General features: G+C 45.9%; 2 non-coding genes across 2 annotated transcripts; both read left to right on the top strand.

Annotated features, from left to right (window-relative positions):
• Positions 1-12,644: 12,644 nt before the first annotated feature.
• Positions 12,645-12,728, top strand: trnap-cgg (transfer RNA proline (anticodon CGG)). Its single transcript is given in 2 exon segments — positions 12,645-12,680; positions 12,693-12,728. It is a non-coding gene; the product is annotated as a tRNA-Pro (tRNA).
• A 4,930-nt stretch (positions 12,729-17,658) lies between these two features.
• Positions 17,659-17,740, top strand: trnas-uga (transfer RNA serine (anticodon UGA)). The gene has a single exon. It is a non-coding gene; the product is annotated as a tRNA-Ser (tRNA).
• Positions 17,741-19,677: the final 1,937 nt, after the last annotated feature.

Here is a 19,677-nt window from a genome sequence, read left to right as displayed (position 1 = left end):
TGAATACTGAACCGAAGTCTTCATTCAGGACCTACCCTTCTTCCCCTAACCTCAGGGACTTGTTTCATATTCTATCCCCGACCGGTCCTACACTGATTCCAGTCATCTTTTTTTCACATACATCTAGGATGGCTTGGTGTTTTCCTTAAAGTTACTGCGGACCTTCTGTAGACGTTTCTAGTGATCCTAATTCCATTCTTCAGTTTGCCCCCGGCTACTTTGTAAATCTACAGTTATGTCTGATCCGTTCCCGATTTATGCTTCGATGTTCCAGCTTAATATCATCATAATTCCACTTACACAGTTAATTACATCGGGAACTGACACAGCTCTGGGGGACGGGAGCGGGTAGAGTGATTAATTTGGACCCTGACACGGTGCAGTGGGCAGAGAGTTGGGCAATGGGATGGGTATGGGGAATGACACGAGGTTGTGGGGACACAGTGGGGCATTGAGATTACTTGGTGACTGACACGGGCCTGTCTCATTAGTGTATGTAACCCTTTCACGGAAGGAGGGTGCTGAACCCCTTATAATTTGCCTACTGACGCAACCGATCCACAGACGGCGCAGTAGCCACTGCTCCACACACCGTCCTTACACATCTAGAGAAAGGGAATGCTTATGTAGGAATGCTGGTTTTGGACTACGGTTCAGTATTCAACCCCATAATTCCCTCCACGCTCGACTGGAAGCTCAGAGATCTCGTCCTTGCCCCTGCCTCTCAGATCGCCAGCAGTTTGTAAGAGTGGGCTCCCTCACCTCCACCCCTCTGACTTTCAACACAGGTTCCACTCAGGGCCATGTACTGAGAGCCCTCCCTTACTCCCTGTATACCCATGACTGTATCGCCACCCACAGCTCCAATCTGTTAATTAAATTTGCCGACGACACTTCATTTATTGGCCTAGTATCAAAAAACAACGAAGTGGCCTACAGGGAAGAAGTTATCTCTCTGGTGTCAAGTAAACAACCTCTCCTTCAATGTCGCATAAGCCAAGGAGATGGTTGTGGATTTCAGGAGGAATGGAGATGGGCTAACCCCTATTGAGATCAATGGATCTGCGGTTGAGAGGGTAAACAGCTTTAAATTCCTGGCATCCACATTCTCGAGGACCTCACGTGGCCTGTACAGGCCAGCTCTGAAGTCAAAAAGGCACAGCAGCGCCTCTTTCACCTCAGACGGTTGAGGAAGATTGGTATGGCCCAGAAATCCTAAGAATTTTCTGCAGGGGCACAATTGAGAGCATCATGACTGGCGGCATCACTGCCTGGGATGGGAACTGTACTTTCGTTAATCGCAGTGCTCTGCAGAGAGTGGTGCGGACAGCCCAGCGCACCTGTAGATGTGAACTTCCCATGATTCAGGACATTTACAAGGACAGGTGTGTAAAAAAGGCCAGAAGGTTCATTGGGGACCCTAGTCACCCCAGCCACAATCTATTCCAGCTGCTACCATCCGGTAAGTGGTACCACAGCATAAAATCCAGGACCAACAGGCTCCGGGACAGCTTCTTCCACCAGGACATCACACTGATTAACTCACGATGATTTGTTTGTACTCTATACTACATTGACTGTTCTATTTAGTAAAACATCGAAGAGCTCCCCCTAAAGGCCTAACCCAGTATTTTCGCGTTCTCACTTCACACTTCCTTTGACCTCAGGACCATGGTATCCCCGAGCCTAGGAGCACGAACAAACCCACCAGTGCCGGGACTAAGGAGCTTCCACCTACCGGGTCTCCGCTCACCCATGGATCAGAGCCACGGAGGCGAGGTAAGTCTCCAACTTTCCCTCTCCTTTCCACAGCCCCTTCGGTCTGATGACCCTATCGACTCGAAACGCCTCGCAAGCGAGCAGCAGCACCTCACTCTCCGGGGAGAGATTGCGGCGGACTGGAAGTGGGAGAATGTCCCGCCCCCTCCTGCATTTAGCAGACTCTGGAGTGGTGGTGCACTGTTCTACTGTGCAGCGACACCTGCACAAATATGACCTTAATGGAAGAGTCATCAGAAGAAAACTTTTCCTGCGTCCTCACCACAAAATCCAGAGTCGGAAGTTTGCAAAGGAACACCTAAACAAGCCTGAAGCATTTTGGAAACAAGTCCTGTGGACTGATGAATTTAAAGTAGATTTTTTGGTCTCAATGAGCAAAGATATGTTTGGAGAAAAAAGGGTGCAGAATTTCATGAGCACGGGGTTGGATCGATCATGTTTTAGGCTTGTGTTGTAGGCAAGTGGCACGGGAAACATTTCACTGGTTGAGGGAAGAATGAATTTAATTAAATCCAGCAAATTTGGAAGCAAACATCACCCCGTCTGTAACAAAACTGAAGATGAAAAGAGGATGGCTTCTACAACAGGATAATGATCCTATGCACACCTCAGAATCCACAATGGACTACCTCATGAGGCGCAAGCGGAAGGATTTCCCATGGACCTGACAGTCCCCCGATCTAAACATTATCGAACATCTGTGGCCAGACTTCAAGAGAGCAACGCGGCCCAAGAATGTCACAGCACTAGAAGCCTTTTGCAAGGAAGAATGGGCGAAATTCCATCAACCAAGGATTGAATGACTATTCGATGTCTGCAGAAAGCGGCTACAAGCTGTGATACTTGCCAAAGGGGGTGTTACTAAGTACTGCCATGCAGGATAACCAAACCTTTGCTTCAGGCCCTTTTCCGTTTTTTTGTTATTTTGAAACTGTACAGGATGAAAATAACATGTAATCTTTCTTAAAATATTAAAGAAATGTGTAATCTTTAACTTTATGCCTTTTCGAAATCATGTCATCTTTTACTCGCTTAGATATTCACAGTAAAATAAATTTTGACTAGGGGAGTCCGGACTTTTGCACTCCACTGTATATAGAAGAAAAGTGAGAGTGAAGGCAACTGGGGCGAGAGGAGTAAGACAGGGGAAAGGAGAAGGTGAGGATGGAGGAAAGAGGCTGAGGGAGAGGGGGTGTGCTGAACGATTAGAGAGGGGTGAGAGAATGGTGAGGGTGAGGAAGAAGGGAGGGACGAAGTAGTAGATTGTGCTGTGGAGAAGAAGATGGTCGGGGAGCTGCTCACATTCAGACACGGTGTTGGGGGAGTTCCATTCCTTCTGTGGCAATATAGGACCGGGTGGGTAACACGAAAATATCGAAAACACCCAATAAAGGACGAACAAACTCAAGACGATGAAGGCAGAAATTAAGATAAACCAGAAATTATTCAACAAATTACAGGATCCTGAGACAGTTTAACTCAAGCTGATTACTCACACAGGCACAATCAAGTGGCAGGCATAATCACCAAAATCATGCTTTAAATTGTAAACTCATGAAAGAGACGATCCATTACTCTAATTCGAATCCTGAGGGAGGTTTAGAGTTAGAGTCCGACGATCATATTATGGCCAATACATTCCAAGAGATACATCAGACACATCCAGATATAATATTACAGGATTAAACAGCAAAAGCAATTTACTTAATAGTCAACCAATAAAAAACAAGAGACAAATCTGCAGGTATGTGTGTGCCATTCCAAACACACATAATAGACAGAAATCAGTACTTGAGAAACAACAAAAATATGCTGACTTGAAAAATAAAATTGAAAGACTATGAAAAGGGTATACAATGTCCCAGTTGTAATATCCACTGGTGGTTTCATCCCAGACTCACTGCACAACAATAATTACACCGACGCAGCAATATTTATGTAAATCTCCAGAAAGCTACAATAATAAACATCACTAGAATAGTAGGAAAGTTCCCAGCAATTGAAAAATGAGTTTTACCAGTCTTAGCTGTGAGAAAAAAAGAAAAATTATTTACATACATGCGTTTGTACTGGAGTGAATGCAGAGGAGATTCAACATGTATTTTACTCAGATGGAAATTTGGAAAACTGCCGAACTCGACAGTTACGATTCGGGTCTGTGTACAGGTGGATGTTGTCTGCTCATCGCGTGTTGACGGATCCGATGTTGGGTGCAAACGGCTAAATCTCATTGCGGTGCTGCCCACTCACTGCGAGCTCGGACCAGTCCCGATCTGACCGTCGGGGTGCTCACTGTGAATTCCGTCCGCTCTCCTTGTGACGGCCATATTTCCCGCAGCTTCTCCATTTCCTCCCCGTCAGCGAGAAGCACCGGCTTTGTCCGTCACTTGAGCGGTGAGTATTTACACTGTAGGGCGGGATTTATTATTGAACGTGGTTCGGCGATGATGACAGCGGGGTTATGGTCAAAAATCCAAATAAGATGCAGGATGAATTTAATCATTGGTCGGAGGTGAAGGTCGCAGGGTGCGGGCGGCGAGGTGTCTGTTCTCATGATGTGTCACCGTCGGGCTGCAAACCAGTTTTATTCTCCCCGCTGTCACATTCTCCAATAACCGCCGGTTTTGCACAGTCAAGGTGGAAAAATGCCCCCTCCCACCACTGAGAAGAATTTAGACATTTTATTTATTAATTAGTTGACATGACCGGATATCTCGCTCCTCTGGGGAGCGTCACAAGGAGAGCTCTCTGAACTTGGACTGAGTTACCCCATAAATAAACGTGTTTAAGCAGCAGCTTAATACCATCAGCATGTATCCGGAGTGTTCAACATTTTCCAAGCCTTGGAGTGAGTACGAGCGGAACCGGACGTGGGGGAGGCAATGACGGGAGAATGGGAGCACAGTGGATAGTGGAGTGGAGACACACGGGGAAGAGAGAGATGGGTAGAGAAACTGAGATAAAAACGAGAGGCAGACGGAAGATCAGCGAGGTAAGGGAAAGCGAACGAACTAGAGACGTGAGGGAAAATAAATTTCAAAGGAACAGACACTTTGGTTAGAAAGACTACGGCTGAGAAAGGTTGGTTGGAATGAGATTGGGAGTGGGTGAAAGAGTTATAGAGTGAAAGAAGTGGCAGAGGAAAGACAGACTGGGTGAAAAGGGAGACTAGTGGAAGAGAGTCTTGCAGAGATGTGGAGAGGCACGGGGAGCGAAAGAGAGAAGCGTAGGAAGGAGAAAGACTGGGAGAAAGACGGGAGAAAGGGAGAGGTTGAGAAGCAGCGAGTGATAAGTACGGGGCGTGAGACAAGAGAAGGATACGCATAGGAGAGTGACGAGGAGAGAGAAACAGGGCGAGGGAGAACGAATGGGCTGATAAAAACCGGGAGACAGAAAGCCTTCGGGGGGGGTGGAGAGAGAGAGAGAGAGAGAGAGAGAGAGAGAGAGAGAGAGAGAGAGAGAGAGAGAGAGAGAGAGAGAGAGAGAGAGAGAGAGAGAGAGAGAGAGAGAGAGAGAGAGAGAGAGAGAGAGAGAGAGAAAGAGAGAGAGAGAGAGAGAGAGAGACTAGGCGGGGAACAAAAGTCTGAAGGGGTCGGAAGACTGAGGAGAGAAATAGACTGATAGGAGAGAGAGAGTGAGAATGCGGATGAAAGTGTGGAATGAGAGCCCCTGCGAGGAGAGAGACTAGAGTCAAGCAAGAGACGGTGGGGGCGGGGGCGAGGTAGACGTGAGGAAGACAGACTGGACAGACAGAAACTGGGGGACTTGAGAGAGGATGAGTGAGAAAGAGAACAGCAGGGAGATACTCTGGAGGTGACAGACACGGGGTGGGGGTGGGTAGGATGGTAGACTGGGAGAGAGAGTCCCGGGTTGGGGAGAGATAGCGGGATTGGAAAGCGACAGTGATGGGAGAGACAGTGGAAGACGGGAGTGATAATGGGGGATAAAGGGAGACTGGAGAATGTGCAGAGACGAGGGGTAGAGAGTCTGGGGAGAAGGACAGGGGAGAGGGACGTAGGAGAGAAGACAGTTGAGAGGGAGACGGAGCCAATGGCCTTTGGGAGGAAAACGGCGGGGGGTGGGAGAAACTGCGGGTGAGTGCTGGAGGAGAAAGTGGACCAGTGTGAGAGAGAAACAGGGAGACAGTGTGCGGAGAGATTGGCGAGAGAGACGGAGAGAACTTGGGGAAGAGAAAGACTGGGTGGAGATGGACTGGAGAGAGAGAGTGTGGCGAGTGACTGAGGGCGAGAGACTGGGGAGAGACAGAATCGGTAGATAGAGACTGGGGAGAGAGTGATTCGATAACAGAGATACTGGCGAGGGCGATTGGGGGAGATACATTGGGAGAGAGGGAGATAGAGACCAGGGATAGAGACTTCTGGCATAGAGATTGAGCGGACCAGTCTGGGAGAAATAGACTGGACAAGATAGACTGATTGGAGAGAGATTGGAGAGAGAGCCTGGGAGATAGACTGTAAGAAGAGAGACTGGGGAGGGACATGGACAGGGGAAAGAGAAACTGGGGAGAGAAACGGTGTGAGAGAGTTTGTGAGAGAGAGAGTAGGGAATGAAAGAGAAAGGGTGAGTCAAATACAGGAGTAGGAGAGAGTGAAAGGTAGAGAGAGAAATGGAATAAGAGAGAATAGGGCAGGGAGAGGCTTGAAGAGAGAGACAATGGAGCCGAGTGGAAATTGAATGACAAGGTAGGAGACTGAGGAGCGGGAAGGGCGGGGTAAAGAGGGTAGGGGTAAGAGAAAATGGGAGAGACCACTTCGGAGGCGAGATAGCGACTGGGGGATGAGACGGAGAGAGAGAAACAGCGGCAGAGAAAGAGACGGGGGAGAGAGTGTGGCCGGAGAGTGTATGTGGGGCAGATAGAAGAGGGAGGGGGAGAGAGGGAACGGCATGAGGAAAAAAGACGAGCGGAACGGCTCAGAGAGAGAGAGAATGGAGTGCCGAGGAGAGATACTGGGGGTAGAAGGCGTGAGAGATGGGGCGCGAGGAAGATGAGGTAGAAAGAGAGCGAGGGGGAGAGGTAGAACCAGACCAGGAGGAGGAATGCTTGGGTGAGTCGAGGGATCTGGGTTGGGGAAAATGATTTGGAGTGGGAAGAGAAGTCTGAGTGACGAGGGAGATGGGTAGAGACCCGGAACAGAGATTATTATCAACATCATCATTGTTATTGTTGTTGTTTGTAGTAGTATAAACATGAGATTGTGCTGGAGTGAATGCAATGGAGATTTAATGTGCAGTTTGCTCGAATGTTTTGTTTTAGAAATCAGGAAGTGTAACTCATTCCTTCCTTAATGCGGAGAGAACATTAGGATTATCCATAGAAATTTGTACAATTATGAACAGAATGCACGAATTTTCTGGAGTTGTTTTATTTTTTTTGCATAACAAGTTTATCTAATACGAAGGAGAAGTGTAAAGTTTACTGCAAATCTCGGCTGTTTGTTTTCGTTTTCGTGTCATTCCCAAGCAGAAGACAAAAGTATCAAATGAGTTGCTTTCCTGCCGAATTGGTCCTGAATATGCTCAGATCCTGACCCGCTCTGTTATTACCCAAAGGGAAGCGGTGGACACTAAAGAGGGAATACAGTGAAATGATAAAAAATAAAAGTTAGGATGAGTTTAATTTTTGGTCGGAGGTGGAGGTCGCGGATACTAGATCCGTTCTCCAGGGAGAGCGAAGCGCAGAAACAAATATCGCTGTGATGATTGAACACTCTAGTACTAATTGTCTGGTGACAATAAAGCAAAGTATAAAGTATAGATTCCGAAGGGTCTGCTCCCGTGTTGTGTGTCTCTCCCTTTTGTTTTCACCGCTGTCGCGTTCACCGGGAGACCGCCAGAAAACCTGGAACCTGGAAGAGCCTATCCCTCTCCAGTTAATTTGTTTTGTTTGTTTTTTAACGAGGTCGACTTGCTAGCTCGACACTCAACCCAGGCATTTCTGGAGAGCGTGCAAGGTAGCCGGCCCGATTCGAACCGGAACTTCTCGCCCCGAAATCCAGCGCTGATGCCAGTATGCCACCAGCCGGCATAGATCTGTAGTATCAGAAGAATTTAGATTTTTTGTTTATTAATTAGTTGAATAATTGATACGAGCGGATATTTCGCTGCGCTGATGAACTGCTCTCTGAACTTGGACTGAGTTACCACATAAATAAACGTGTTTGTGCAGCAACTTAATATCATCAGCATGTATCCGAAGTGTAGAAATATGTACTCCGATTCGTTGTAATTCTTTGGATCCAGTCCGGCAATCAGGTAATAAAGGAATTCGGCAATATTCACCGACCACAGGATGATGAAGCTTCCGGAGATGGTGAGAAGTAAGATCACAAACCTCCTCCTGCTCCCCATCTCCGGGTCACTGCGGTTCTCCGCCTTGCTCTGACCCCTCAGCCCCTGACGGACGCGACTAGTCACTAAAATGTGTCTGACTGTCAGAGCGTTGAGCAGTAGTATTAACATGAACGGGAGTAATGGCGTTAGGACGGTAGTAAGCCAGTCATATCCCAACCACCCGGGATCCGTATAGGTGCCGGGCTTTGGAATACAGTCCCAAGGTGTATTGTCAATGACTTTCGCAGGATGGTATGTAAAGAATCTGGGCACATTATTAAAACAGAGCAGAACGCCGGTTGTTGCCAGAACAACAGCCGCAGTTTTCCCGGTGCAATATTTTGTTTTCAACTTCTGGCAACAGATGGCGACAAACCGATCAAATGTAAAAGTGACGGTGAACCAGACAGAACAGTCTGTGGCTGAAAATCCCAGGACAGAGATCACACTGCATACGGGGGTAATATCCAGGAAAGTCCCGGGGAAGTAATAATAACTGATCCGCCACAAAAGGACCCGAAAGATAATGGTTAGTAGATCCGCCGTTGCCATGGCCACCAGGTAGCGAGTGGTGCAGGTGGAGAGACCGCACTTTCCCCGGGACAGGATCGTAATCGCCATTAAGTTCACTGGGGGGACAGCAGAAAGATAGAATGAATTACAGTCTCGCCGCTCCCTGGGTCTCAGGGCCGGGATAAACTGGAAATTGAGAACAATCAAACTTTGCAGATAACTCATTTCTGGAGGTTGACAAGTGTAAAGCGGGAGTGACCGATGCCTGAAGCGCGTGAATGCTGGGTGAACGGGAATAGAACGCGGGACTGGAAGGGAAACGCTGTTACAGAAGGAGGTATTGCCAACTGATGGCCAAAGGCGCTATGGAAAAATCAATATAAATTTCACACCAGAAGGTTCTCGACTAGTTTGTGAGGCCTGGATACCTCGGCAACTGTCTAGGCGATGCTGCTTACCGAGTTCCCGTCACTTATGTTCTGGCAAACTCCATATAGTTCGAAGGCGTGCTCCCTCCGTCTCTGTCCACTTCCAAAGTTCGTTGTTGAAAGCAATTTTATTTCCCGCATTTTCATGTCTTATTCTCGCTTTGTTTGCATTCTGCAACAACTTCTCTTCGTGGCTCCTTCACACCGTGTCAATGGATCTTAACAGAAAGTTTCAGTGTTCGCTTTTAAAAATTTTGCCTGGCCCGCTGAACTTTGAGATATTTTGAACGTTAGTGATTAAACCATCTAATTTTCAAAGGGAAGTCAATGTAGATACTTTAAAACATTTGTCACTTTTAGGGGTTGCTCCGAATCCCTGCAGCATTTTGCTAAATGCTTCCGTGCTTTTTTTTCGAGAGCGGAGTATCGCCTTTACCCGGTCTGACCTGTCACGGACACTGCCGGATTGACTCTTTCTTCTTGCTTCACTTGACGGATAACAGAGCGTGGAAACAATTCCCGGTACACTAAAACGCACACACACCCGATATGAATTTTGAAAACTCCCGATGTTTTTTACGGATTCTCACTCGGAAGTGATGTCTACGGTTCTCCGCTGAATGTCACTGGGATTTCGCTGCCCGCTTTCCCTTCGAGCTCGCAGCAGTTTCTGAAAACACCGCGCAATACCTTTAAATTTGAATTTCAAACATGTATCACCATTGAGACGGATAAAACCAAGTAACCGGTGAAGGTGCTGGGCGCAGTGAATGACGGGAGTTTACTTCGACAGCGGCTTTGCATTGATAAATCAAAACTAGACGTACGAAAAGGCTGGATGAACTCAGCAGGTCGGGCAGCATCCGTTGAAAGAAGCAGTCAACGTTTCGGATCTCTTCGTCAGGTTTCAACGGATGCTGCCCGACCTGCTGAGTTCATCCAGCTTTTTTTTCCACGTCTTGATTTGACCACAGCATCTGCAGTGCACTTTGCGTTTGATAAATCAAAACTGCCTGCTCTGAATCCACAAAATGAGTCCATCTCACCGAACTTCCTCTCCACATCTGTGTCAATAGTCGGTTCATTTTCAGCTGACACCGCGGATTAATCTGCAAAGGAGCTTCTGGAAAAAGCACAGAGTTTTGACACAATGTTTGCACCGATACACCGGCATCACAACGCTGTCGGTAACTGAACGAGACCACAGACCGCGCACATAGGACTGCAAATGATAGTTCGCAGATATTCTTACCAGGAACTCCGATAACGGCGATGATCAAGTAATATGTCTTTCTCACTCGGTAAAATGTTTCAAGCATGCTATGTGAGATTCAGCCTGTCTTCCAGCTGCCTGCGATCTCACTGAAGAAACTCTGAGCTGATGATTCTCCACGGTCATTCATTTATACTCGCTCCGGCACACTGAATATTCAATACTACACAAAGCTGACTGTCTTACAACCGCTGGGATAAAAATAAACATGATGTCATTCGATTACAATCCCAATTGTGATGAGGGATGGATAACTTGACAGGAAATTACAAAATCTCCAAGATGAAGAAATGACGATGCGAGCTGTCAGCGAATGTTGTTGTGAAACACCCTCAGGATCGCCTCTCGCTTTCATGATTGTTATTGTTGATCTTGTCCATTGCTTGGCTCCGTGGACTTTGTCATCACAGACCGATGCTATACTGTTCGTCGCCTGTTCCGTTTGAGTGGCAATAAAACACATCAAAAAGAATATGCTGTTTGTGTGCTCCTGTAATAAAGTCTTAAACCAATAAAGTGCCCACGCCTGCTATAGGACATAGGAGGAGAATTAGGCCATTCAGCCCATCGAATGTGCTCTACCATTCGATTCTGGCTAATTCTGGATCCCTCTCAACCCCATACACCTGTCTTTTCGCCATATTATTTAATACCCTGACCAATCAGGAATCTCTCAACTTGTGCTTTAAAAATACCCACAGACCTGGCCTCCAACGAGGTGTGTGACAATCACTCCTCTCTGGCTAATGAAATATATCCTCCTTACTGCTGTTCTAGAAGATCGCCCCCTCAATTCTGAGGCTTGTCTGCTACTTCTGGAAATCCCCACCATAGGGAACTCCTCTCCACATCCACCCTGTCTGGTCCTGTCTGCATTCGGTAGCTTTCAATGTCTGACGGCATCCTTGCTCTCGATGCTTGTTAAACAGGAGGAAGCCTGCTTACGCATGTAAGAAAAAATCTGCAGCAAAATGTCCACTGCTATCCTATGATCAGCAGAAGTTCGCGGAAATCCAGAAATTGCCCACGACGGGTCAATAAATCTCACCTTGAGTGCGGGATAGGTTGGCAGCTTACTCTTCTTCTTTGATCAAAGTCAAGAGAAGCAGATCCAGAGAAACGGACCGCACCCAGTCGGACACTTGTGCTGAAAGGGAGGGAAAACGCTGATCAGTTTTGTCCCGGATTTTGTAATGGATTGTGAGAACGTCAGAGGAATTCATCAGGGGCTCTCCGTCAATATCAAAGGCAGCTCGCATTTGTCCTACTGTTCCACAATGTCTCCGACCTCATACCGTCAGGCAGAACGTACCACGGGCTGAGAACAAGGTTTGTTCGGCTGGGTAACATCTTCTTCGCCCTGTGAGACTTCTGAACAGCTAGTTGTCATCCATTAAACATTATTTGTGGCAACGTCTGTAGCATTATTCACATATGTTTAACTATATGTTGTACTGGATATGCACTTAATGTCAACTTGTACAGTATACCTCCCGAATATATATTTAGTATCTGGTAATGCTATTGTGTTAACATAATTTTATGTGTTGTATGTGATGTAGGTTTTGTGTTTCCCTGCTCAGACCCAGAAAAACGTTCGTCCAGCTGTTTGCCTGTTTACGGTTTAATAGCAGTAAATTTGAAGCTGAGCTTGAATGATAACTTTGAAGCGGTTTATGTGAAAACGCAGCTGATGGTGCCACATAACAAACGGGCAAGGTCAAGGACGGGATTCGGACGCACGTTTGCAAAACAGAATAGGTTACCAGTACATCGCTTTAACCTCACCACCACCTCGTCGGTTATTCAATGTTCTGCATTCCAACAGGCTGGAGGAACTCAGCAGGCCAGGCAGCATCGACATGTGAAAATTCGTCCTGAATAAAGTTCTTAATGCGTGTCAGTTATCAAGCGTCTCCGCTGTTCATGAAACAAATGCTTCTATACACCCGCCTGAAATCATGCCAATTATTCACCGTCCAGCAGCCGCCGGGGCAGGGAATTGCTCAGAGGCATCTCCCAATGCAAGAAAAGTATGCTCGGAATTGAGTTTTAAACAAGCGTCCCTTGTTTGGTTCCTTTCCATTGGCAAACGCATTCTGATCTGCTCTACATCAGGTTCCGTTATATTCTTATTTTGACTGAATCAAGTAACGAATACTCTTGTAATCTCAAAGGAATACAGGCACAACATATATCGAAATCAGGCTCTCCTCTCAACAACGGAGAGGGCAACGGGTTTTCCACCAATTAACTTCAAATGGCTTCGGAGTTCAGTTGTGACGCAATCTGCGAGTGCAGGCTCGTTGGTCTAGTGGTATGATTCTCGCTTCGGGTGGAAAAGCACATGCGAGAGGTCCCGGGTTCAAATCCCGGACGAGCCCCGTTATTGGACATTATCAGTGATTTGCTTCACGACTTTTGCATTGACGCTCGAGATAATTGGCTATATCAAACAGAAACACTGAAGAAGGAATTGGAAATAGTTTTCAAGGCAGATAAGTTTGAGGTTTCCCATTTTGGAATGTCAAACCAGCTGAGTATTTATTCTAGGAATGATAGAGCACCGGGGAGTGCAATTCAGCAGGGAGAGGGAGTCGGAGAAGGACATAGTTTGCTGAAACCCGTCTCATGTGCAGAGAGACTGTGGGAAAGGTGTTCGGCACGCTGGCCTCAGGAGGTCAGTGTAGGAGTTGGGAGACTGTGTTGCTGTTACACTCTGTTGTGGAAATACGTGTGAAATGGAAACAGCGCAGCAGTCTTTGGAAAACGATGGGTCTGCATGTTGATGAGCGCTGTAGACATTCATGTGGAAGAACAAGAAACTTTCAAGTGAATTTACATTGCTTAACATCTTCCCTTTTCCCGACCAGGACACGTGCATTAGACTTGCGTACAATATCCGTTTATACATTTCATAGGGTTTCGAATCGGTGCGGGCAGAAATTAGGTGACAAGCGAGACTGCCCACACCGGTCACATTGTTGTGCCTAATGCTTGGGATTTCGAGAGCTGGAATTTTACCACTGAACTCAATTTCTTCTGATCCAGATTGAGAGTCTCAGTTCTGATCTTCACCAACATCTGTCTTCCGGATGTGACTTACTTCAGAATCAGAATCAGATTCGGGTTTAATATCCCGGACAGATGTCGAGAAATCTGTTAAATTAGCCGCAGCAGTGCAATCAATACATGATACATATAGAAATAAAAATCAAACATTCAATTAGAGTAAATATATGTATATATCGGCGGATTCATATGTAGACGGACTTTTCATTTTCGTTTCACTGTAGATTTCTTTGACCAGTTCGGCTTGTTATCTCTGAGCTGAACCCTCGAAATTGTGGGAGCGGTGGACACTCTCAGTCTGCCCTCCACCATTTGACTTGTTTGGCATGAGTGACCCTACCAAGAGCCAAAGCATTAACTCCTAACTCCAGCCAGCTTCGCTCTCCAGGTTACTGAGCCAGGCAAGCCTTCACACCGCGACTAGGTTGTGTTCTGTTTGGAGTCTATGGATGTGATCACTAATTACAAGCCAACCCTGAGACGAATACCAGGAATGTCTGACAACATACCGAGCTGAAACCAATCACGTGAAAGTGACAGTCTCAGCCCATCCTGCGTTTGCAGTGAAATGTGCAAACCCTTTATGAAGAGTGTCGTTGTCCGTGACGCCGCTCGCTGCTCCATTCCGTAGATACTGAACCATTTCAGCCACGACCCAGGACTGATTACTCACAATCACTCACACCGGGTGGTCCGGAAGAAAAGCCATTGCGTTGACTGTTCTGCTGATCAATGACTGGGACGGGTGAAGCATCGAGGAGGCAGCGACTCTCCCTGCTACCCATGTTGCACTCGGAACTTGGAGGAACACATCGTTTACGTTGACTCTGCAGGCAATCCCGTTTCTAATGACACCAATAGGCGTCTCAGCATCAGATGGATATGCTGGTTGGGTGGAGTCGAAGCAACAACCTTCTCATCAATTTTACTAAGACCAGGGAATTAGTTGTACTCCAGGGAGAATGCGTCAGGTGAACAAACGCAAATCCTCACTGGAGGTTCAGAACGGTGAATCTATGGAATTTGTTGCCACGGGCGGCAGTGGAGGCCGGGTCACTGGGTGTATTTAAGGCAGAGATTGATAGGTTTCTGAGTAGTCAGGGCATCAAAGGTTATGGTGAGAAGGCGGGGGAATGGGACTAAAGGGGAATTTGGATCAGCTCATGATGAAATGACGGAGCAACCTCGATGAGCCGAATGGCCGACTTCTGCTCCATTGTCCTATGGTCTTATGGTCTTCTGGGTAAATATCTTCAGGTTCCTGGGCGAAGACATCTCAGCGGATCCATCCTGGTCCCAAAATGCTGACGCGGTCACTGTGCAGACGTCATAATTGTTCATTATTGACATTTAGAGTGCTGTCGAAGAATCAAATGCATTTCTGTGGGCGTACGTGGAGAGCATTGTCAATCATTGCGTCACAGTCTGGAGTGGGGCGGGGCTCCAATGCGTAGGATCGAAAGAAGGGGCAGAGTGCTGTTGAAACGGACACGCCTCGCCAATATCATGTTCTCAATACGGTGCCAAAAGAAGGCTGGGTGCATTATTCAGGACCTTCACCAGACCAAACATGCCCTCTACATATTTCTACCCACGGGGGTGGGGAGTGGGGGAGTGTGGCGTGGGGTGGTGGATGTAGAGGAGTCTGAAAATAGAAAATCACATTGTTATTAAGAGCCGCTTTTTCTGCTCAGCTTAGACATTTCTCAACACATGAACGCATGAACTCTCACTAACAATTCCCTGTTTTAAATTTCTATTTATTTTATTTATTGTAATTTATAGTGACGTACAGAAAATTTAAAAAAATCCTTAGTGAGAGATAACATAGGATCAGAAGATGGAAGTTATATGCAGGCCTCTAGCAGTCGACTTTGAGTACAAATGACAACGGGAGATGCACAAGGCATGGGAAAATGGCAATATTACGATGGTCATTGTAGGATCTCAACATTCAGGTAGTTTGGGAATGCCTACTGAATGGTTTTTTAGAGTACATTGTGGTTGAGCCCATTAGAGAAAGGCAGTTGCGGATTGTGTGTTGTGTTGTGCTTTGACCAGGTAGATTAGTATACAGGAATGCTTCAGAGGCAGTGATTGTAATGTGATCGATTTTATCCTGCAGTCTGAGAGCGAGAATCTAAAATTAGACGTATGAGTATTCCATGCAGTAAGTGGAACTGCATTGGCACGAGTGAGGAGAATAGAAAGGTGCAAACGGTTAATATTATTCTCAAAGCCTGCATGTACAATACAACTCTGATATTTGTCTGCTCCATACAGCAATTAAATACCGAGAGACCATCGGTTTTCATGAAAGGACAAACATCAACCCCGGCACGAGAAAAGAAAAGAAACAAATCTCTTAAACCCCAAAATGCCTCCTCCCCGCAGCAAAGAAAGAAAAGAATATAGCGACAATAGCAGTCCCCCAACACATCACTGGCAGAAAGAAAGTCCGTGAAGATAACAGTCCTCGACCCCGTCACTCGCATGGAAACACAATAGCAATAGCAGTTCCCGACCACGTCATTCGCAGAGAAAAAAAATCAGGGGCGATAACAGTCCTCGACCCTGTCACTCGCAGAAAACAACAGCGACCTAAGTCTAGGGTTAGCCAAGTCGATTGGAAAGGGGAACCAGCAGGGCTAACGGCAGATCCAGCAGGGCTGATGTTCTAGGGGCAATTGGAAAGGCGCAGGATAGATGCATCACAAATAAGAATAAATATTCGATAGGGAGAATGAGGCAACAGTGGCTGACACTGGAAAGTAAAGGCAGCATAAAGGCAAAAGTGAGGGTTTATAATATAGCAAGCATTAGTGGGAAGCTAGAGGTTTGGGATGCTTTCAAGATACAAAAGAAAACCAATAAAATTTGATGAGAGGAAAAATTAAATGGCTAATAATAGAGAAAAGATCATTTTTTCGGAGATATGATGAATACAAGGGATGCGAGAGTGGATGTCAGAAAGCTGGAAAATGATGCGGAAGAAGCAGTAATGGGGGGAAAGGAAAAGACGGACGAACTGAATGAATATTTTGCTCTGTGGAAGACTCCAGCATAATGGCACCGATGAACATGGGTCAGAGGGCATCAGTGAGAGTGGATGTTATGGCTCCGGAGAAGGTGCCTGTGAAGCTGAAAGCCCTGAAGCTGTATGTCAACGGGACCAGTTGGACTACACCCCAGGGTTCTAAACGTGGGAACTGAAGATTCTCGAGGCAATAATAGTACCCCTTCACGTATCATTACATTCTAGAATAGACCCTGATGGTTGGGAAATTGGGATTGTCACTCCACTCTGAAAGAAGGAAGGGAGGCTAAAGAAAAGAAAATATAAGAAAGGTAGCCTGACTTCAACGTGTTCAAAAACTCAAAAGATTCAAACACATTGAAGATCAAAGACAGTTGAGGAGAATGGGAGAAGATTTGTCAAACAGATCATCGTGTGATACGGTGATGCACATTGGAAGGAAGGATACGGTGGGATACAAAGATTTGGGCACCGATGCTCAAAATTTCTGTTACTGTCAACAGCTAAGCGAGTAAAAGATGACCTGATTTCCAAAAGGCATAAAGTTAAAGATGACACATTTCTTTATTATTTTAAGCAAGATTACATTTTTTTATTTCCATCTTTTACAGTTTCAAAATAAGATAAAAGGAAAAGGGGCCGAAGCAAAGGTTTGGGCCACCTGCATGGTCAGTACTTAGTTACACCCCCTTTGGCAAGTATCACACCTTGTAAAGGCTTTCTGTAGCCAGCTAGGAGTCTTTCAATTTTTGTTTGGAGGATATGCGTCCATTCTTCCTTGCAAAAGGCTTCTCGCTCTGTGAGATGCTTGGGCCATCTTGCATGCACTGCTCTTTTGAGGTCTGTCCACAGATTTTTGATGATGTTTAAGTCGGGGGATTGTGAGGGCCATGGGAACATCTTCAGCTTGTACCTCTTGAGGTAGTCCTTTGTGGATTTTGAGGTGTGTTTAGGACCATTATCCTGTTGTAGAAGCCATCCTCTTTTCATCTTCAGCTTTTTTACAGACGGTGTGATCCTTGCTTCCAGATTTGTTGGTATTTAATTGAATTTATTCTTTCCTCTACCAGCGAAATGTTCCCTGTGCCACTGGCTGCAAGACAAGCCCAAAGCATGATCGATTCACCATTTCCGTTACCGAAAATAAATCAAGTACAACTCTCACTTCAGGTGCAGCCTTACGGTGGGTGCTGAACATTGATGGAGCTGCGATGGCCGAGTGGTTAAGGCGTTGGACTTGAAATCCAATGGGTATTCCCCACGCAGGTTCGAACCCTGCTCGCAGCGCTCACACTACAAGCAGCAGCGTGTAGTGTGCCAATAAAATTTAACACCCTGGATGCTGTCTGAGCGCTGGCCCCAAATGTGTTCAGTTGACAATCTGCAGTTGCCTTGCAAAATACCTGATCCACCCATCGGCTCGCCATCTCTATTTCGGGATCAGTTTCCTTTGACAGTCTCACCGCAACCGGTCGTCCTTTATTTTAATCCCATCGAAGTACATGACCTCACACATTCCTGAAATCCTGTTTATTCAAAATAAACACTTTTGTCCAGTTTCCGCCCTCACTGAACGAACCAATTGCAGCCTAAATATTCTCATTGCAACCCATTGTCCGACTACGTCACGTCATCAGCCTCACACAGTCAGGACAGCTCATTAATGAGGGACGATAATTGACCGTCATGACACTGCCGATGAAAATTCTTCCAATCTGCAAAGGAGCAACGTCGACACAGATAGCACCGGATATTAGGGTTGACCTTGGATTTCTAAGGTCATGAGACAGAAACACACGTTCAGCGGTTCAGGAACAGCTTCTTCCCCTCTGCCATCAGAATCACGAATGGACTTTGAAGCTTAGAACACTACCTCACTTTATTAATATACAGTATTTCTGTTTATACATATTTTTCATAATCTATTCAATATCGGTAATTGATTTACTTGTGTATTTATTATTATGTTTTATTTCATTTGTTGTTATTATTATTATTTTCTTTCTCTGCTAGATTATATATTTCATTGAATTGCTGCTGCTAAGTTAACAAATTTCCCGTCACATGCCGGTGATAATAAACTTGATTCTGATTCTCTGTTCAACGCGGTACTTTCCCGATTCGGTTTTCATTAACGACATGGATTTCGAGGTACTGAGTTCTGGTACCGTATCCAACACAAATCTGGAGCCGGTAACACTTTCTTCAATAGATCGACTGGGGAGATTCGAGAATTTGTGGAGTTGACATCCGATGTTTCCGTCGGTTCAATTCTCGCAGCATTTTTAGCTGAGAATATATACCAGATTAGGACGTCCTGATTCAGTACTTCAACGGAAAACATTGAAAATTTCTTCCACCACACCCCCCCCCCCACCACACCCGCATATGCTGGTCGCCGTCTTGAGTTTCTACTGCACGAAAATAACCGACAGTGATTCAATTCATCTGTATCTAGTGAGGGATTTAACCGAGGGGATCATGCATTATACGCAATTGGTGATTACGTTAAAGTGAACTCAAATTTATATTTATGCGCATATCTATGTGTACTGTTACGTACCCGTGACACGTGACAGTGGTACCCTTGTCACGTGACTGAGGTTGAAGTTATACTGGACTTGAGGTGATGGTCTTGTGATGGTGGAGTGATGTCATTTTCCCGCCAGTAGAGGTCATGTGACAGGTTTTTTTTTTACAGGGTATAAAAGGAAGACCCACCCTGTCAGGTGGGGCAGTTCGTGGCGGGATTTGCCAAGCTGACTTCATGTCCCTGCGTGATTTAATGTGATGACGCAGTTTAGTTGAAAAATGAAGTTTTATATAATGCCTAAAGTTTAAAAGGTCATAGCCAACAGTTTCTTTGCTGTGGAGAGTGAAGATAAGAATTTGGAAGATAAAAATCGAGGAGAATCGATTTTCGACGGTGGATTGATTTCGACCTTATTTGATCCTCATTCGGAAGGATTTCGTTGACTGTTCTCGTGTTAATCTCCGCTGGGATAGCGGGAGATTGAGGACAGAGTGTGGAAGAAGAGGTTAGTGCCTTTAAGCCGTTATATTCCATAAAATTCTTCGTGGGAATGTTCGACGCCGGGGAATCGAAGGACATCGACGTGGAAGAGAATTTAAATCGCTTTAAAAAGTCTCTCCTTTAAAAAGGACTGTGAGCTTTTGAACTTTCGGCATACCGCTTTAAAGAACTGTTTTTTTCAATACCGTTT

The sequence above is a fragment of the Hemitrygon akajei genome, unplaced genomic scaffold (assembly GCF_048418815.1).
Source record: "Hemitrygon akajei unplaced genomic scaffold, sHemAka1.3 Scf000050, whole genome shotgun sequence".
Classification (NCBI taxonomy): Eukaryota; Metazoa; Chordata; class Chondrichthyes; order Myliobatiformes; family Dasyatidae; genus Hemitrygon; species Hemitrygon akajei.
The sequence above is the reverse complement of the archived record's forward strand: the minus strand, read 5'-3'. Positions and strand labels throughout refer to the sequence as shown.